The sequence below is a fragment of the Silene latifolia genome, chromosome 6 (genome assembly GCF_048544455.1).
Source record: "Silene latifolia isolate original U9 population chromosome 6, ASM4854445v1, whole genome shotgun sequence".
Lineage (NCBI taxonomy): Eukaryota > Viridiplantae > Streptophyta > Magnoliopsida > Caryophyllales > Caryophyllaceae > Silene > Silene latifolia.
Window position 1 is genome coordinate 20,914,867 of NC_133531.1, and position 21,592 is coordinate 20,936,458.

The window sequence follows — 21,592 nt, forward strand, 5'->3', positions numbered from 1 at the left end:
CCATCCACCAAACCCGACCACCCACTTCACTGCCGCCTGCCACCACCGACGACAACACACCCCTCACGCACACCGCCTGTCACCGCAACAATACCCACAAAATCTACACTTTTTTTTCTATTTTCTTTAGCAAATGTTGATTTGTGTTTATGAATTTTGTTCTTAAGGGCGGACTTATGGATTTGTGTTCTATCTTCCCTGTTTATTTTCTATCTGATTTATTTTCTTTAGCAAAATCTACACTTTTTTTGTTCTTTATAAATAGCAAATGTTGATTTGTGTTCTATCTTCCCTGTTTCGTTTTCTTTTTCTTCTTCTCTTCCCTGTTTCGTTTTTTTTTTTTTTTTTTTTTTTTTTTTTCAAAATTTTGTTTATGAATTTTTTTTCTTGTTTCCCAGATTTCGAAATTTTTTAAGTGATGTACACCACAAACAATCACTACAAGAATAACTAAAACAGGCGACCGAAATTTGGCGACTGATACTGGTAGTCGCCAAATTGGCGACTGATTTACAATTTGGCGACTGAAATCAGTCGCCAATTTGGCGACTGTCTTTTTTAAAAAGGGAATCTAATTTGGCGACTGATATAGCAATTTTGGCGACGGATTTTAATGTAGTCGCCAATTTGGCGACTGAATATCAGTCGCCAAATACAAATTCAGTCGCCAAATTTTTTTATACAAACCAGACCCCCCTCTCTCCTACTTTACTCTTTCGAAACCAAAAAAAAAAAAAAAAAAAAAGCGATTGCAAATGGCATTGACTAAGCGGCGACGAGACTACACTACCACCACCACTTCCACCGCCATTTCTACCGCCATTTCCACCGCCACTTCCACCCTCTTTAATTAGGTTAGTTTTTTTTGTTTAATTTCAGTTTAATTAGTTTAATTTGTTAGATTAATTTGTAGTTAGTTTGATTAATTTGTGGTTAGTTTGTTTGATTTATTTGTAGTTAGTATGTTAGATTAATTTTTAGTTAGATTTAGTTTAATTTGTGTTTGAATTAAAAGGGAATGATTAAGAGGTTTGTCTTTAGGTTTATGGTTATGGGGGGAGGGGGTTTCGGTAGTGGGTGGGGTTGGTCGGGGTGGGCCGTGGTGGGCCGTGGGTGGGTGGGTCGTGGGGTGGCCGTGGGTGGGTCGTGGGTGGTGTATGGTGTTGGGTAGCTAAGTGAAACCGTCTCATTATCATAAGTATTAAGCTAAGTGGAACCGCCTTAATTAATAATATTATTATTATTATTACAAAGTTAAGTGAAATCGTCGTATTATTATTAATATTAAGCTAAGTGAAACCGTCTTTTGGATTAATGGAATTAGCTAAGTGGAACCGTCTTTTGGATTAAGAGAAATTAGCTATTAGCTAAGTGGAACCTTCTTTAGGACTTGATTTTGATAAATTTAGTTTGATAATTCATGTTATTGATGAATTGAGGTTGAATAACCTTGTTTTTTTGTTTTTTCTTCTCTTTTCGGGGTTGTCACATGTTGCTAGGCACCACCGTGCACGCGGTAGCTGTTGCTTCTTGTTTTCTTTTCATTTTTGCTTTTACTTGATTAGGTAACCTCCTCTTACCGGTTACTTTTTAAATTTACTAATTTTAGTTCAAATTATGTTACGGACTTTAGGATAGAAGCCTTTACTATGTGGTTGAATTGGGCTATTGATTGACTTAATTAATTTAGTACTTGATTGTGTTGTTGTTTGATTTGATGTTGACTTAGTACCCGTTCAAGAATTACTCATTAGGAGTAATTCTTGAATAGTCCCCATTTTGGGATGTCTTTACGCGTTTCAAGTCATTTAGGTAGTAAACACGTACTTGTGATTTATTAATGAGGAATGAGTTTGGTGGCGATCCCTTTAATGTTCTCCGAATACATGTATATGTGTATTTGGAGAATCAAGGGAATTCTTTGCTTTAATTTTTTCCTCATTAATAAATTACAAGTGTGTTTGCTAGTGACTTGAAACGTACATTGACGGGTTTAGGTTGGAGTGATAAGGACCCCATTCGAAGATGGATTACTTATTGACAATATTTATATATTGTTTTCATATGTTTATTGTATAATGTGGAGTATAATGTTTAAATTTTGTATGTAATATTATTGTTATTTTTTCAAAATGTTTAAATTACTTTGGGGTCTTCTTTAGATTAAAATGAAGAGATTGGAACGTTCATGGATGTATGAAGGAAGATTAGACCATTCCAATAAGAAAAGACGTCCTACCGCTAGATTTATAAATAAAGGGTGTTAGCGAGTTTATTGAATTTGCTAAACAACAAGATGAATATGACTTGGTAGACAAAAAACTTAGGTGCCCTTGTGCCAAATGCAAAAACCTGAAATACCAGCTTGACATTGTAGTAGAAGAACATCTCATTATAAACGGGTTTAAGCCAAATTATTACAATTGGATTTCACATGGAGAAGCATATTCTCCAATTCATGAACAAACTCACACCCAACAAATACAAAATGATGAGAACCCATATAGAGAGATGGTTGTTGATGCTATGGATTCCACTATTTTTAATAGTGATGACCATACAACTATTTCTGAAGAACAACCGCCACACCCACAAGCAAAAGCCTTTCTTGACATGTTAAAAGCCTCAGAAAAACCCTTGTATGAAGGAAGCAGAATGACATTGTTACAAGCCGCTTCTAGGCTAATTACCTTGAAATGTGAGTTCAATATGCCATTTGTTGCTGTTGATGGCATTGCCTCGTTCCTTGAGGAATCTTTCCCCGATGATAATATCATGACCCGAAGTTTCTATACTACCAAAAAAGTAGTTAAAGGTCTTCGGTTACCGCATGAAAAGATTGATGCATGTCCTGAAGGATGTATGCTATTTTGGAAAGATGATGCTTTGCTTGACAAATGTAAAGATTGTGGGGCGGATAGATATGAGACAAGTGAAGGAGATCTGATTTTGGTGTTGAAAAAAGGCAACGGTAGTAAGAGGGCCAAAAAGAGTAAGAAACCAATAGCATGTAACCAATTGTTTTACTTTCCTCTCGCACCAAGACTTCAAAGAATCTATGCCACCAAAAACATTGCCGAACAAATGAGATGGCACAAAGAAAACCCACGTGCTCCGGGGAAGATGAGTCATCCTAGTGATGGGGAAGAATGGAAACGATTTGATCAGATGTATCCTGATTTTGCCAAGGAACCCCGCAATGTACGACTTGGCTTGTGTACGGATGGATTTGATCCTTTCGGTAATTTTGGGAGGAAGTATTCTTGTTGGCCCGTTATGGTCACACCATACAACTTACCACCTTGGTTATGTATGAAAAGACCATTTATCTTCTTGTCACTTATTGTTCCCGGACCAAAAAGCCCGAAACGTAATTTGGATGTTTATTTACAACCATTGGTGGAGGAGTTGAAATATTTGTGGGAAGTTGGGGTGGAAACTTATGATGTGTCTAAAAAACAAAATTTTCAACTTAAAGCTTCCCTTTTGTGGACAATAAATGATTTTCCCGCCTATGGTATGCTATTTGGGTGGACTACACAAGGACAAAAAGCATGTCCTTGTTGCATGGAGGAAAGTAAAGCATTTTGGCTTCCCAATAGCAAGAAAATAAGCTGGTTTGATTGTCATAGATGCTTCTTACGAGAGGGAAATCCACATAGGAAGAACAAGAAAGCTTTCACAAAAGGTAAAGAGGTGCTTGATGCCCCTCCGAAACGAGTGCCTGGGGATGAGATATGGAAGACGGTATGTGATTTACCATCCCCTATTGATGGTACCGAGGAAGAATTTAAAGAATTGAAAAAGCAGAAAAACGGTTGGTTTAAAAGAAGCATTCTTTGGGACCTTCCTTATTGGAAGACAATGTTGATAAGACATAATTTGGATGTAATGCACATAGAAAAGAATTTCTTTGAGCAACTAATTGACATGATCATGGATGTAGAAGGTGAAAAATGTGATAGCATTGCTTCTAGAAAAGATTTGCAGAAATTTTGTCATCGTCCCAAATTACACATTCGCGGCGACGGGTCTAAGCCAACATCCATTTTCACTCTCGACAAAGCTAAGAGAAAAGTATTGTGTGAGTGGTTACAAAATTTGAAGTTTCCTGATGGGTATGCATCAGATTTTAGTCGATGTGTTGATCTTAAGAAGCTGAAGTTGCAAGGCTTGAAAAGTCATGATTGTCATGTATTCATGGAGCGATTATTACCCGTTGCTTTGAAACACCTCGTGCCGACAAACGTTTGGAATGCAGTTGTTGAGATTAGTCAATTCTTCCGAGATTTATGTGCCTCTTCAATATGTGTTGATGACATGATTCGTCATGGAAGAGCAAATACCACAGATATTGTGTAAGCTTGAAATGATCTTTCCTCCTGCATTTTTAACTCCATGGAGCATCTACCGGTTCATTTGCCATATGAAGCCAAAGTTGGGGACCCGTCCAATATAGGTGGATGTATCCATTTGAAAGGTAATTAAGATAATCTAGCTACTTTTAAATTAAAATTAATAATAATAACTAATCTATTTATTATATGTTAACTTTATTATTAATAAAACTCATCATTAACTTTTATAGGTTTCTTAATCATTTGAAGAAAAAAATTGGTAATAAAGCTAGGGTGGAAGGTTCTATATGCAATGCTTATTTAACGGAAGAGATTGCAAACTTTTGTTCTCTTTACTTTGAAAAACATATAGAAACCAAAGCAAAAAACTTGAATGTTGAGAAACCGGATGAAGTAGACGGAAGTTTACCCGAATTTTTTCAAACTCAAGATGATGAAGGGTGTTCATCAAAGGGGCAAACACGATATTTGGATGATAAAGAGTATAATCGTGCCCACCTTTACGTGCTATCTAATTGTGACCTCTTGGAGCCATACGAAACACAGTTTGTTAATGACTTCATTCAGAGGAATCCTAATATAAGTAAGGATGATGTTTGGGACAAACATGAGGACCAATTTCCATCATGGTTTCAGAAACATGTAATTGAGTTGAATATTCAAGATGATTTGATAAGAAGTTTGGCTTTTGGTCCTTTAAAAATGGTAAGAACGTGGAATCGATACTCGGTTAATGGGTTTAATTTTCAAACATTCAACCACGGTAAAGGTAAGGCTAGGTGCAATTGGGGGGTTACTATTTCTTCTCTTGATGACAACGAATACTATGGTATAGTTGAAGATATCTTTGAAATTAGTTATAGTGGACGTGACCGAGCTTATAAAACTGTCTTATTCAAGGTTGACTGGAAGGATAATTCTGTGGCTGGAATGAGAGTACATGAACAATACAAGCTTGTAGAAGTGAATCGTACTAGAACATACTCTAAGTATGATCCATTTATACTTGCACATCAGGCTCATCAAGTGTATTTTGCTACTTATCCAAGCACAACAAATGATAGAAATCAAAATGCGTGGTGTGCAATCTTTAAGACAAAGGCACGGTCACAAGTTGATACAACTTTTTTCTAAGAAGAAAACGTTTCAAATGAAACGCTTTTGTCTCCACCCGATGAAATCAACTATGAACATGAGAATAAAGATGGTGAAGACATGGAAGAGGAAGAATTTTATGATGTGGAAGAGAGACTGCCGGGGGAGGATGAGGCGGAGGAGGAGGAGGAGAGAAGGGAAGAAGAGGAGGAGAGGAGGGGGGAAGATGAGGTGAGGAGGAGAAGGGAGGAGGAGAAAAGGAGGAAGGACGAGGGGTTTGGAGATGAAGATGATTATGATGATGATGATGACGATGATGACGATGAGGAAGAGGATGAGGATGAGGACGAGGGGTTTGAAGATGAAGATGATTAAATTTGTATAATTTTGTATTCCTCAAGAGTAAATTATTAAAATTTAGAAGTCTGTATAATTTTCATTTATCATTATTTGTGTTAATTTTTATTTGTATTACTCGAGATGGTGGAGCGGGTCGAGGTAGGAAGCGTGGAGGCGGCTCAGGAGGAGGACAGAGTACGCGTCCGGAGCAGGAGGAGGAGTTTGTGCAGGAGGATCCGATGCAGACAGACGGTGACGGTGAGGAGAGTGACGCTACCGACGAGACACCACGGGTGCCGATACGGTACACTTCGGATCATAAGATGATCCTTGAGCCGGCGGGATTATGGTAAGTTTTATTCTTTATTAGTCTACTATTTTTTTTTTTTTTTTTTTTTTTAAATAATAATTGTTTGTAATTTTACATGTTCAAAATAAATGCAGGTTTATGGACGATTGCGTGGTACGAGGTGTCACGAAAAGCACGAAGACTAATTTCGTGGGTCCAATTCCTACGTCGTGGACACAAGCTTCTCCTGCACAAAGAGATGCGTGGTTCAATAACTTTCGGGTATATATTTTCCGTATTTCTTTGTTTTAATAACCAAGGTTATACTTTTATAAATACTAATATGAAATTTTGTCGCTTTTTTTTGTAGCAAGCATATGCTTGGTCACCGTCTCAAGAACGGAATGTCCGTATCAGGTACGAGGAAGTCGGTACTCGACGATATCGGGACGTGATTTGGAAGGTAGTTAGGCGCCCAAAGGAACCAGAGCACATGAAAGGTATTTAATTAACTTGTTTTGTTATTTGTATTAATTAGTATATACTCTCTTATATTATAAATAATATCAGTAACTTATTAGTTATGATTTCATATGTGTAATTGCAGGTGACAAGTATGAAGGCTTAATACAGCATACCAAAACTCCCGCTTTTCGGGAAGAAGTCTAAGCAAGCATCCCTCAACAAAAGAGGAGGAAAGGAAGACGCCGTGAACGAGCCTACTCATTACGCGGGTTCACGATCGTTCTGGAATCGTATGTTGGGGGTAAGTTTGTCTATTATTTCACACTTTTTTTTTGTTTTCAATGCAACATGTTTATTTTATGTTAGATTTTTTGTTGATTTTCTAACATGTATGTTTTTTTTTTCATTCAGAGAGGAAAGAAGAAGTCACGGCCCGATTGCGACGGTATTGCAGAACTGTTTTTCGGACACGCATTCCGGGGTTGACCACAAAGGGGTTAGAACTTGGACTAAGCCAAAAGACAAGCAATTATATGTAAGTTTCCGTAACACTTAATTTTTGTTAATTTACTCTCTTTTAAAATGTCGTATATAAGGTGGTTACCATATTAACTTACAACCATTTGTTTAATATTGTAGGAAGCATTTGAACAAGAAAAAGCCGCCAATCCAGAAACTCCGGATAATGACATATGGTATAAGTTGGTGGATGGCTTCAAGAAAGGGCACGTGTATGGTACCGGAAGTTCAACACCGGCTTTCTATGAGAAAACGCGTAGGAGATCGACTTGACAATTCCCAAAGCAACACGTATCAACCGGGAATTATTAGTCAACTTCAAGGTCAAATAAAGGAGCGTGATGAACGTGATGCCAAACGTGATGAAGAATTGCGCCAAATGAAGGAAAGAATGGCAATGTTTGAGACTTGGTGGCAAGGTTGTAACCCCGGAACTCGACCCAACTACGATCCAAATGATCCGCATGGTCCACATGGGGGGAGTGGAGCCGGTGTTGGCTTCCAAGTAGGATAATTTTAGCATGTAAGCTTGTAAAACTTGAACTTTAGACTTGAACATTAGAATCGCTTAGCTTGTAAAACTTTCATTTTCAATATATGAAATGAAGATTGAGAAATTGGGAGGTGTTGGGTTGAAATGTATGGTGTTGTGTGTGTTGAAATTTGGGATGTATGGTGTTGTGGAACATCGGTTTGTATGCAGGTTGTAAATATTTGGCTAGCAATGAAAACGAAAAAAACCACCAAAACTTACAGTAGCTTTGGCGACTGATTTGCAATTTGGCGACTGCAAGTCAGTCGCCAAATTGGCGACTGATACAAGGTAGTCGCCAATTTGGCGACTGATTTGTAGTCGCCAAATCCTAAATCAGTCGCCAATTTGCCTCAGCCAAACTGGCTACGTCACCCAAAAAAGGCGACTGTCTTGGCATTTGGCGACTGCTATTCAGTCGCCAATTTGGCGACTACCTTGAATCAGTCGCCAAATTGGCGACTACCCCATCCGTCGCCTTTTTTGGTATTTGGCGACTGATTTGGCAGTCGCCAAATTTGGCGACCGACTTTAGTCGCCAAAGCTAGAAAAGGCGACTAAGGTCCGCGACTGACCTTTGGCGACTGATTTCAGTCGCCAAATTGATTTTGGCGACTGATTTCAGTCGCCAAAATCAGTCGCCTGTTTTAATTCTTTTTGTAGTGAATAACAACACTAATAAGACGTTTCATCTCAAGCCTTTTTTTTTGCTTTTTTGGTCTTCTCAGATCTAGGTGTTTCATTTTAACGTTTTCCAGATCTGATTTTTTTTTTTTTTTTTTTTTTTTTTTTTTCGTTTTCGTGTATTTTTCTTTAGATGCTAAGTTTCTTAATGTAGATGATGGCGTTGTTGTGTTTTGTTACAACCGACGCGGTTTGGTTTATTGTTGGTGTTTTTTCATTATTTTTGGTGTTTTTTTCATTATTAAAGATCCGAAGGTTAATGGTTTTGTGGAGTGTTTTACAAAAATTCAAATTTATTTTCTCCATTAAAATTACACATTTTAATTAAAATTACACATTTTCTCCATTAAAATTTCACTTTTATCCATTAGAATTACACTTTTCTCCATTAAAATTACACTTATTTTGGTTAAAATTACACTTTTAGTAAAGTTGAAGTTACACTTATTTTGGTTGATTCTCTTTATTTGTTGATTTTTAAGATTCTCTTTATTTGTTGATTTTTAACTTCTAGTAAAGTTGAAGTTACACTTATTTTGGTTAAAATTACACTTTTTTTGGTTAAAATTACACTTTTTTTTGGTTAAAATTACCCTTATTTCTGTTATAATTACACTTTTTCCTGTTAAAATTACACTTTTTTCTATTACAATTACACTTTTCCTTGTTGGAATTACACTTTTCCTTGTTGGAATTACACTTTTTCTTGTTACAATTACACTTTTTCTTCTTACAGTTACACTTTTTTTGTTACAATTACACTTTTTATGTTAAAATTACACTCAATTCTATTACAATTACACTTTTTCCTGTTAAAATTACACTTTTTCTTGTTGGAATTACATTTTTATTCTTTTAAAATTACACCTTTCAACTTTAAAATTACACTTTTTTCGGTTAAAATTACACTTTTTCCTGTTAAAATTACACTTATCTCTATTAATGACTAAAGTTACACTCTTGGACTAAAGTTAGACAGACTAATTTGGACTATTTGGACAATTTGGACTAACTAATTTGGACAATTTGGACAATATGGACTAACTAATTTGGACATTTTGGACAATATGGACTAACTAATTTGGACTATTTGGACGAACTAATGGAGTTTACAACTAAATTGAATACAATATTTACAACTAAATTTGGAATAAAATTATACAATTTTGGACTAAAAATACATTTTTGGATTGAAAATACACTATTTACGAATAATTTTGAACTAATAATACACTATTTACAACTAAATTTAGAGTAAAATTACACAATTAGAACTAAAGTTACACAATTCATTTATTTTGAGTCATTTAGATTGTGCAATTCCAATCATTGTCCACTAAAGTGTAACTTAGTAAATTGATAGTGTGTGTATCTTTTATCATTTTATGAGTGTAATTTTAATCCACAAAAGTGTAATTTTAGTCCACAGAAGTGTAATTTTAGTCCAAAAAAGTGTAATTTTAGTCTACAAATGTGTAACTTTAATCCACAAATGTATAAATTTAGTCTACAAAAGTGTAATTTTAGTCTACGAAAGTGTAATTTTAGTCCATAAAAGTGCAATTTTAATCCAAATGTATAACTATAGTCCAAATTTGTGTATCTTTAGTCCAAATTGTGTAATTTTTGTCCAAATTTCTGTAACTTCAGTCCAAATTGTTCTAACTTTAGTCCAAAATCGTAACTTTAGTCATTGAGAAGATAACCTTAGTAGAGATAAATGTAACTTTAATGAAGACAAGTGTAATTTTAAAGGAAAAAAGTATAATTTTAACAGAAAAAAGTGTAATTTTAACAAGGAAAAAACTGTGATTTTAACCAAAAAAAAGTGTAATTTTAACGGAAAAAAGTGTAATTTTAACGGAAAAAGGTATAATTTTAACCGATAAAGTAATTTTAATAGATCCTAAATCACACAATACCAAAAGAAAATTTTAAATATGAAATTTGGCAAAGATATATAACAAGACGGATATTAACAAAGTGATATCAACAAGAAAAAAGTAAAAAATGAGATTTCATAACTAATAGATTTAGTACTATAATTTTAACCGGAAAAAAAGTGTAATTTTAACACAAAAAAGTGTAATTTTAACGGAAAAAAGTGTATTTTTAACAAGGAAAAAACTGTGATTTTAACCCAAAAAAAGTGTAATTTTAACGGAAAAAAGTGTAATTTTAACGGAAAAAAGTGTAATTTTAACGAAAAAAAGTGTAATTTTAACCGATAAAGTAATTTTAACAGATCCTAAATCACACAATACCAAAAGAAAATTTTAAATACGAAATTTGGCAAATATATATAACAAGACGAATATTAACAAAGTGATATCAACAAAAAAAAAGTAAAAAATGAGATTTCATAACTAATAGATTTAGTACTAAAATCAAACTATAATTTGTAAGAATGTCAATAACCGGAAAAAAAAAAAGACCAAAACATGAAAATTGAAAAAAAAAAAAAACGGAAATGGAAGAAAAAAAAAACGGGTCAATGAAAATTTATCTATTTTAGTAGATCTAAGATTAAAATTAATAAAGACTCACAAATTTAAAACAATATTATATAGCAAGACGATATAAGGAGAAAAAAAACAAAAAATAAAATAAAAAGAACACCCAAACATCAAGTTTAAAAAAAAAAAAAAAATGACGTTGGGCGGCGGCGGCGGCGGTGGTGGTGGCGGCGGCGGTGACGGTTGGCGACTGTGGTGGTTTCCGGTTGGTGGTGGTAGTTGGATGGTGAATGAGGGAAAGATGAGTAAATGATTTATTTGGATTTTTTGGGTTTTTTATTTGTTTGGTTTTTTGGGTTTTTTTTTTCTTGGTTTTTTTGGAGAGAATATGGAAGAGTGAGATATAGAGAGAGAATGAGGAGATGTGATAATGAGTTGGTGAATGAAAGATGAGGAGGATTAATGTAGTTAATGAGAAAATTAGAGGAAGATGGCAAAATTAGAGGATTAACCTTAATTTTTTTGTTCTCATCTTAGCCCTTCATTTCCAAGATCCAATGGCCCATAATGGGACTTATGGACTCAAATGTAAGAGGAGGACTCACTTGATCTTATCACACAGCAATTGAAACAAGGTTGTAATTCAATAAATTTAAAAGTCTAGGATCCGATCAAGCCTTTAATGACGATTTATGTTGGCAATTAGTCACTTGACAAGCAATGAGTTCATGGAGTTATAAAAGGAAACAATGTTAACAAAACTACCACCCAACTATCCCAAGCGTAAATGGCCTCTTGAGTCGACTAGGGTCCCACACCCGTGGATAACCCGAAATCAAACACAAGGAATCAAAATCAACAATAGATCCCGAGTAAGTCCTTCCCCACTTCCATGGATGGACTTGTTAGCGAAATAGTGGGGTTTCCCAAGATGGGTCTCACTTTCGTTAATAACCCGTCCAGAATCAATACCCAAGTCCACACATGCCCACTACTATAGACCCAACTTCCATTAATAGCCTAGGTAGCCCAAAACTCAACCCAACTTCCATAAGGTTGGATAAGATCAAACAAGGGGTCAATGCTAATTACCCAACCAATATCAATTACCCATTACTCCACTACTTGTCAAAAACAACTAATCACCTAAATAAAGCATTTATTTAGGCCAATCGGACCCTAGAAGAGGGACTACTCATTAATCATGCTAATTAAACTAAAACAAGCGATAAAAATTGACACTTTAACACTAAACATGGTATAAGATTGATTTCTACACTTTATCATGCAATTAATAACAAGGATGATGATAATTGGCTAATTAAACTTTAATAAAAATAAAATCAAACTAAAAGTGATAACTTTGGCTACAAGTAATGTAAATATTCAAAAATAAGACAAACATAGCTAAGGAAAATGAAATTGACAAAATAAAACAAGAAATTAAAGAAAGGAGTAGAAATATACCAACAAAGATGAAAGAAATAAACATGATAGAATAAATTGCTTGAATAAATGAAGAACAAGATGAGATCCAATTTCCTCTACAAAAATCCTCCAACTACCCAATTTTTAAGCTAAAATAAAGTGTATCTAGTTATGTTGCAAATAATAGGGTTTAACTATTTTATACAAAAGGCCCAAAACACAGTTACAAGAGTAAAAAACTAAGTAAAGCCCAAAACACGGGTCCATCCGGTGTATATCGATGCGCCGACCGTGTGCCTTTTACGCTGGATGGACCTCTGTTACACACTTACACCCATGCTCCAAAAATACACTCACAATACTAAAAAGATACACCTTACGAGGTCTTGTTACACCCTGACTAAAGTCGATACACCTACGTTCAACCCAATACACCCATAGGAATAAAAAGATACACCCTACGAGCCCTAGTTGCGCCTTGCCCAAGTCGATACACCCACAAGACTTGAAAAGGTTCCAAAGAGGCTTCAACTCTTCACTTCCCTTCTTACAAAAGGTTCCGGCCCTTACCCGATCTGTTATTCCACCTAGAAATGCGTGAAAAACTACAAAAATCTAGCAAGTTCGTGAGTAAAGTCAATAAATGCAAAATTGATCATAGAGCAAAGGTATCTAACATAGAAATGCTTCAAAATGGGTCAAGTTAAGGGTTTTTGGTCAAAATAATAGGACAACAATAATGTAGTTATCAATAATTATTGTAGAATTAAACCAAATAATGCATGAAATTAACATGAACACTACTACAGATATAGGGGACAACAACGGCTATTAACCGTTGTTATAGAAAAAAGCGGGCGTTGTTATTTATTGTGTCCGTACAATTATAATTATTTTAAACAAAACCGTTATGGAACGTATTAACAACGGTTTACACCCGTTGTTATTTGGCGTTATCCGTTGTGAAAAAAAGTCACTGGTGCGAATAATATTTTGGTGCGAAAGTAATAACAAGGGTTATATGTAAAAAAAACGTTGTTAAAAGTAATAACAAGGATTATATATATAAAAGTGACTTCTAACAGGGGTTATATGTAATAAAACCGTTGTTAAATGTAATAACAAGGGTTATATGTAAAACCGTTGTTAAAAGTGACTATTAACAACGGTTTTATAGCATATAACCGTTGTAATTGATGTTTATTTATTTTTATTTTTTTAAAATTTACAAAATTAGTGCATTCAAAAATTTGTATCAACCGCAACAGCAGTATCAACATACAACAAAAGCTCACTTCAAATTGATTAACCTAAAATTAAACACCTGTAAAATTTTATGCACTAGGACAACATTTTCACTAAATATTAAAACCACAATTCAAACATCTATTTACATCCGAGAGTTACAACTCCACTACTACGCACACACATCCAAACTTCTATTGTTTAAGTTATGGGGCCAAATCACTCTAATTGAAAGTTATGGGGGTCAATTTCACAATTACTCAAAGTTGTGGGGGTCAATTACCACTTCCCCGCATCCAATAATTATAAATTTACTCCTCTTGTTCTCCCCGGATGCTCATTTTTGCCCGTTGCTTTCACCAAAACACCAGTTCTGAGTAGGGATGGCAATGGCTCGGGTCTGGGTCGGGTCCAGCAAGACCCGGACCCGTGTGATCAGCTACAGTAGACCAGTACCCGACCTAGACCCTAAAGGTCTAAAATTGTTGGACTCATACCCATACCCAACGGGTCCGGGTCGGGTCTACCCTCGGGTCTGGGTTGAACAAGAAAGAAAACCATATGTGCAATTTTTTCTCTTTTGATATTAAACAATTTGGCAGATGCTACTGCCAAATGCTCCATTAACAGCATAAAAGTTTACACAAATAAATCAGAAAGAAAAACAAACACAGCTAGATGAATTTCATCATCAAAACTCATGTTAGAGTTAGTGATACTACCATTAATAGAAAAATGAGCATAAACCATCCTCATCTTGTAACGGTTAGCGGTACGAATATCAGTTGAGTTCTCCGTCTTTCCAAATCATGAATCAATCAATTTAAATAAAGATATATGTTGATGCATCTATCTGTTATAACAGAAGCAAGAAAGAACTGATAAAAACAATAAAGAGACAAACACACAGATTTACGTGGTTCACTAACAGTGTGTTAGCTACGTCCACAGGGCAGAAGGGAGAGAGTTTTATTGATATGTGAGGAGTTTTCAGATTACAGATTCAGACGGTATGATAAGCATAACTGCTAGGTAGAGGTTTAGAGAGTTTATATAATACTCTCTAAACCTAATACAGAATGACCTAATAAAGGCCTAAGACAGACCTAGCCCGGTCAGCGAGACCCCCGCATAGTTATTCGAAGTGGCGGTTAAAAGAATCAAGGCACAAACCCAACAAATATCCACCTTGACTTGAATTCTCTCACAAACAGACAGATGTACCAGATGCATTCCCATAAATGCCAGATGTACCAGAAAGCTCTTCTCCCTTCCCCCTCAGATATTGCCCCCAAGAGGGCAATTACAGACTACAGATATTTAGCAAGTCCAAACAATGTTGGAACTTGCTATGCGGAACTGGCTTAGTGAACATGTCAGCTGGGTTATCAGCAGTACCCACTTTGTTCACCTTAATCCTCTTCTCATTTCTCAGAAAGTGATATCTCACATCTATATGCTTAGTCCTCTCATGATGAACTTGATCTTTAGCCAAGCATATTGCACTAAGACATCACGAGAATACAATAGCTTGCTCCGATGTAGACCCAAATCACTCGACCAATCCTTTTAACCGATTCCCTCTTTAGTGCTGCGGTCAACGCCATATACTCGCTTCAAAGTAGTAGACAAAGTAAATGTAGGTGCAATGTAGCCTTCCAACCGACGATGAACCACCAAGAGTGAAAACATAACCGATCATTGATCGTCCGTCAACATCTCCTGCATAATCGAATCGAGTACCACGACACAAGGCACTCTCTATCACCTCCATAAATGAGACCAACATCAGATGTACCCTTAAGGTACCGAAAAATTCTCTTCACAGCTTGCCAATGCTCTTTACCTGGATCACCCATAAACCGGCTCACCACACTGACTGACTGTGCTAAATCAGGTCTAGTGCAGACCATAGCATACATCAAACTACCCACTTCACTAGAGTACGGAACTCGGGACATGTACTCCCTTTCTTCTTGGTGACTTGGGTGAGAAAGCAAATGCAGACAGATGTGCATTCGATGCACTAGGAGTATCTATGGATTTAGCAAGAGACATGCCAAACCTTGCTAGCACCTTTCGAATATAGCCTTTCCGAGATAAGAAAAGCTTCTTCTTGCTCCTATCCCCGTAGATCTCCATTCCCAGAATTTTTTTCTTGCCGCACCCAAATCTTTCATCTCAAATTCAAAGACTGAGAAGACCCTTCAATTTCGAACATCGACTTGCTCTCTGCAGCCTATCAACATATCGTCTACATATAGGATCGGATAAATGAAAGACTCATTCTTGACTTGTTGTAATAAACACAACAATCATACGGACTCCTAGTGTAGCCAATCTCCAACATGTAGTTGTCAAACCTTTTATACCACTGCCTCGGAGACTGTTTTAGCCCATGTAAGGACTTCTTCGACTTGCAAACATAGTCTTCTTTACCGGAACTGAAACCGTGCATTTGAGTCATGTATATCTCTTCTTCCAACTCTCCATGTAGGAAAGCATGTCTTCACATCTAGTCGTTCGAGTTCTAAATCCCGATGTGCAACTATTGCTAGCAACACTACGATAGAAGTATGTCGACCCCGGCGAAAATATTTCATTGTAGTCTACCCCCTCTTCTCGATCGAACCCACGAGCTACCAATCGAGCTTTATACCTTATACCCTCAAACCCTCAACGATCTCTCCCTCTTTCTTCTTGAAGACCTATTTACAAGTAACAATCTTTCTCCCTTGAGGCTTCTTAGATAATTCCCGTGTCCGATTCTTTTGAAGGGACTCCATCTCATCTCCCATGGCAAAGAAGCCATTGGGCGGTCGAGAACATGTTCTTCGCTTCTTTGAAAGTGGATGGCTCATGTAAGTCGGGATCCACCTCCTCAAAGAACCTGAAGTGCATAACCCACCATATCTTCAAAATCAAGTTTATTCGGAGGCTTCCCAAAATTAGGCACGATTGACCGTTCACGGGCCAAACTCGCGATTCGGAATGGTAATGAAGAATCTGATGGAACAGATTCGGATTCAGACTGTAGTGGTTGATCTTCTTCTTGTGGTACACTCTCATCAAGAGTGTCTTGCTGCTCCACCTGTTTATCAACACTACTAACACTACTACTACTATCTGACAACATATAAGACTTCACAGTAGGATTAACCATAGAATTTTCATCAAAGACAACATTTCTACTCAAAATAACCCTACCCTCAGATGGAGACCAGATACGGTATCCCTTGACACCATCCCCATAGCCCACGAATACTCCCTTTTTGGCTCGTGGCTCAATCTTACCTTCACTAACATGATAATAAGCAGTACTACCAAAAGCCCTTAAAATAGAATAGTCAGCAGACTTACCAGACCACACCTCAAATGGAGTTTTGAGATTCGGACTCGTGTGAGGTCCCCTATTTATCGAGATAGCATCATTGTACTAAGCGCTTCGCCCGAGAATCTTCTTGTTAGTCCAAAGATTAGAGAGCATGCACCTTGCCCTCTCCGAAGTGTCTGGTTCATTCGCTCTGCTACACCATTTTGCCGAGGTGTATCTCGGACCGTACGATGTCTAGCAATCCCTTCATTCTTCGAACTCGTCGAACTCGAACAACAAAACTCTAGGCCATTATCGTTCATGACCTCTTGACTTTCTTCCCAGTTTGATTCTCCATTAATGCCTTCCACTGCTTAAAGTGAGTGAAGGCTTCGTTTTTGTGCTTCATCAAATAAATCAAAGTCTTCCTGGAATAATCATCAATAATAGACACAAAATACCTGTGACCTCCCAAAGACTCCACCTTAGAAGGACCCCAACAATCAGAATGGATGTAATCAAGTGTGCCTTTGGTCCTATGCACTGCTTTAGGAAACTTGCTGCGATGTAGCTTCCCAAAAACACAATGCTCACAGAAATCCAGATTCTTGACCTTGTGACCACACAGAAGATCTTCTTTTGACAGAGTCTGCATCCCCCTTTCACTCATATGACCAAGTCTCATATGCCACAACTTAGTCAAATCTTCTTTATCAACATCTGAGGATGCAACAGCAACAGAACCTGACAGAGTAGATCCCTGAAGATAATATAGAGTACCATGCTTGATACCCCTCAGAATTACATTCCAACCTTTGCAGACGTTCAGAACTCCACCCACACCTTGAAAGCTGAAACCCTTACTGTCTAACGTACTTAAAGAGATCAGATTCTTTGTCATCAGTGGAACATGTCTAACTTCGTTCAATGTACAGAATTTACCATCATGTGTCCTTACCCGACCGAGCCGATTCCAACTATCTCAAAACAAAGACACTATTTGCCATAGAAATAGTGCCTCCATCTACCTGTTCATAAGTTGTAAACCACTCCCTGCGCGGACATATATGGTAAGATGCTCCAGAATCTAGAATCCACACATCAGTGTGATGCGTGACCCTACCCGTAACTAGAGCATAATCATCTTCCTCGGAACCTGCATCTGCTACACCAAAGATAGCAGTACTGGACTTGTTCTGTTTATCTTTCTTGGGACAATCGAATTTCCAATGCCCCTTTCCTTTACAGTAGTTACAGACATCACTAGGTTTAGGACCTCTAGAAACATAAGAACCAGAATTACCAGAAGTACCAGCAGAATTAGAAGAACCCGAATAAGAAGGCTTCTTATACTTTTTCTTCCCTGAATTTCCCTGTCCATAACCCCCACTGGTTTCGCTAACCCTGTGCCTGATTGTCTAATACTGTACCAGCCGCCTTATGGCGCAGTTCTCTAGTATGAAGAGACGACCTAACATCTTCTAGAGTAACAATATCTTTACCAACAATAAAAGACTGTACGAAATTCTCATACGATAATGGTAAAGAAACTAACAGAATTAATGCGGCATCCTCATCTTCTACCTTAACATCAATATTACGTAATTCTAGTAAAATTGTGTTTAACTGATCTAAATGATCTCGAAGAGGCATACCTTCCTGCATTCTCAGACTAAACAGACGTTGCTTAAGAAACAACTTATTGGTCAAAGACTTGGTCATATAAAGACTCTCAAGCTTTTTCCACAGACCGGCTGCGGTAGTTTCCTCCGCGACTTCAGTGATGATATCATCAGCAAGATATAACATAATCGTTGAATGTGCCTTCTCCTCCGATGGCCATCTCGGCGGTATGGCGGTGCGATAGCGAGCGATTGCGCTTTCCGTCTTCTTATCTGAAAGCGGCGCCCACAACCCTTGCTGCTTTAACAAAGCCCACATCTTGATCTGCCATAGACTAAAACTATTCCTCCCGGTGAAGCGATCGATCTTTATGTTCATCGCCGACATCTTTCTCGCTGGTCAGGAACCCGAAGGCTCTGATACCAGTTTGTTATAACAGAAGCAAGAAAGAACTGATAAAAACAATAAAGAGACAAATGCACAGATTTACGTGGTTCACTAACGGTGTGTTAGCTACGTCCACAGGGCAGAAGGGAGAGAGTTTTATTGATATGTGAGGAGTTTTCAGATTACAGATTCAGACGGTATGATAAGCATAACTGCTAGGTAGAGGTTTAGAGAGTTTATATAGTACTCTCTAAACCTAATACAGAATGACCTAATAAAGGCCCAAGACAGACCTAGCCCGGTCAGCGAGACCCCCGCATAGTTATTCGAAGCGGCGGTTAACAGAATCAAGGCACAAATCCAACACTATCTTCTATTAATTGAAATCAATTTTGGAAAAAAAAGTAGGACAGATAAAAAGAGGATTTAGGGTTAGAGGTGAGTTTATCGTCGCCGTCCTCTCTGGTCATCGTCGCCGTCGCCGCTTGTCTACGTTGGTCACCGTCGTTTAATCTAAGACGATTTATGGTTGAAGGATAGTTTAGGTTAGAGGAGGATTTATTAGGCTTAGAGATTTAGAGGTGAGAAGAAAGAGAGGAAACAAATAGAACCGCCGTTTCAGTGTATTTGTTTGGTTAAAAATTTAATTTAATTTTTTTTTTTTTTTTTAATTATTCGGGTCTACGAGTCGGGTCTGGGTCTCATAAATTGGACCCGGACTTAGACTCGAAATATTTTGTTAAGACCCATACCCGACCCATATCCATTCGGGTCTAAAAATTTCAGACCCAGACCTGACCCATTAGGGTCCGACCCGTAGTGTAATACTACGATTTTATGAGTCTTAGGGCACTCTATCGAGTGGGCTTACTCTGTCGAGTAAGTATGGTTTTACGCAAAACAGTAGTCTGTCTGATGGGTACTCGATCAAGTAAGCTTGGCACTCGATCGAGTAAAGGTCACTCGATCGAGTAAGTGACTTACTCGATCGAGTAAATCGGTTAACGGGTGATTTGCGACGGGTTTGTTAATAATGCGGATTGATATATATTATTTCGTCACCTTTTTCATTAAACACTTTTTGCAAACCTAAATCACAAAAAGAGAAGATTCAAGTTACGTTGCTTCATCCTCGTCGCATTATTAGCAAATCCCGGAGCTAGGAGTGTCGGTATTCGTCGTTCTTTACATATTTGTGATCCTTGCGTCGAGGGTAAGCTTTATATATAATTTTTATATCATTTTGTTAAAGTTGGTTAAACCCTAATTGGGTGATTTGGGGGTTTTGGTGGTTATATGATTGTATGTATGTATGTATGTATGTATGTATGTATGTATGTATGTATGTATGTATGTATGTATGTATGTATGTATGTATGTATGTATGTATGTATGTATGTATGTATGTATGTATGTATGTATGTATGTATGTATGTATGTATGTATGTATGTATGTATGTATGTATGTATGTATGTATGTATGTATGTATGTATGTATGTATATGAGGAGGATTCGTTGAGGAGAGATTCTGAGTTAACTGCTTGATCGTCTATTGTTGGTGTTTGCATTCTAGGTAGGATTTCCCTACTCGGTATTAATTACATGGCATGGTTGATATTGATGTTGTTAGTATTGTTGTTGTTGAGTAATTATCGTATTGGTTTCTGATTTGGTGGTTGTTGATTGAAGTATTGTGATTACTGTATAACTGTCTGTGATCTTCGGGGTGCGTCCCTGGCTGAGTGGAGTCACTTGCGTGAGTGGCTTCACGCCATTAATTCGCCTTCTGTGGAACCCGCCATAGAAGGGATGTGCACATTAATGAACGTGGGTTTATCGCTCAATGGAGATGAGCGGGGCTTAGGTGGGAACGGCAGCGGTCCCCCACTGGCGGCGAGGAGTACTTGTTGCGATGGGTACTCTGGCAGGGCTACACACTTTAGTGTGTAGTCAGTAATGTGGAGATTGGAGATAGAAACTGGAGTTGTGTTGAGCTGTTTGAGCTGTCTGTATAATTGTTTCATTGTGGCTTGATTGTGTAATTAGTACTGACCCCGTTATTTGTTTTAAAAACTGTGGTGATCCATTCGGGGATGGTGAACAGTTGTTGAGCAGGTATGAGAAGATACGCTTGGGTTAGCTGGGATGAGTCACCACGAGGCAGTCTTAGAGTCTTCCGCTGTTTTATCTTAGTTGTTTGACACTTTTGGCATTTGAGAGCTTTGTATCGTACTTTATCCGTTTTGGGCATTTGAACATGTAATCACTTTAAACCATATTATTATTTAAATTATGTTTCTTCATTGTCATTTGATTATCATTGCCTCGGGTAACCGAGATGGTGATGTTCTCATACTTTAATTGGTCCTGGTAAGGAACTTGGAGTATGGGGGTGTCACAAAGTGGTATCAGAGCGACGATCCTGAAACCTGTAACAAATGAACCTAATGAACATAGGGAGTCAAATTAAAATGAACCTGGGGTAGAAGTTGTAGGAGCTAATGCAAAGGCTTGGGAGATGTCCTAGTCGCGAACTCGCCCTACAATTTTGAACCGGTCACATGGGGTACGTGTCGGGATTGTTATGTGCTATTCTTGTGTTTGCATATCTATATAGTAACATGTGTTGTGAATTTGTGGGTGTATGTATGTGGAAGGTGGGAATGGGAGATGAAGGATATGGTTATGTGGATTGTATGTTGGTTGATTATAAAGCATGAAAGTATAATGTTTGATGTGTAGTGTGGCATGTTGGATTTATGAGAAGTATTTTGCTAATATATATATTGATGCGTAAGTACATGTGTGGTTGTTGCCGTCTTGCTGATAGTATAGAAGTTGGGAATGTGAGATGAACA

The 21,592-nt window shown here is 37.3% G+C and overlaps 1 long non-coding RNA gene across 1 annotated transcript; it reads left to right on the forward strand.

Moving 5' to 3' along the window:
* Positions 1–6,249: 6,249 nt before the first annotated feature.
* LOC141658641 (uncharacterized) lies at positions 6,250–6,735 on the forward strand. Its single transcript, XR_012549328.1, has 3 exons — positions 6,250–6,363; positions 6,452–6,581; positions 6,689–6,735. It is a non-coding gene; the product is annotated as an uncharacterized LOC141658641 (long non-coding RNA).
* Positions 6,736–21,592: the final 14,857 nt, after the last annotated feature.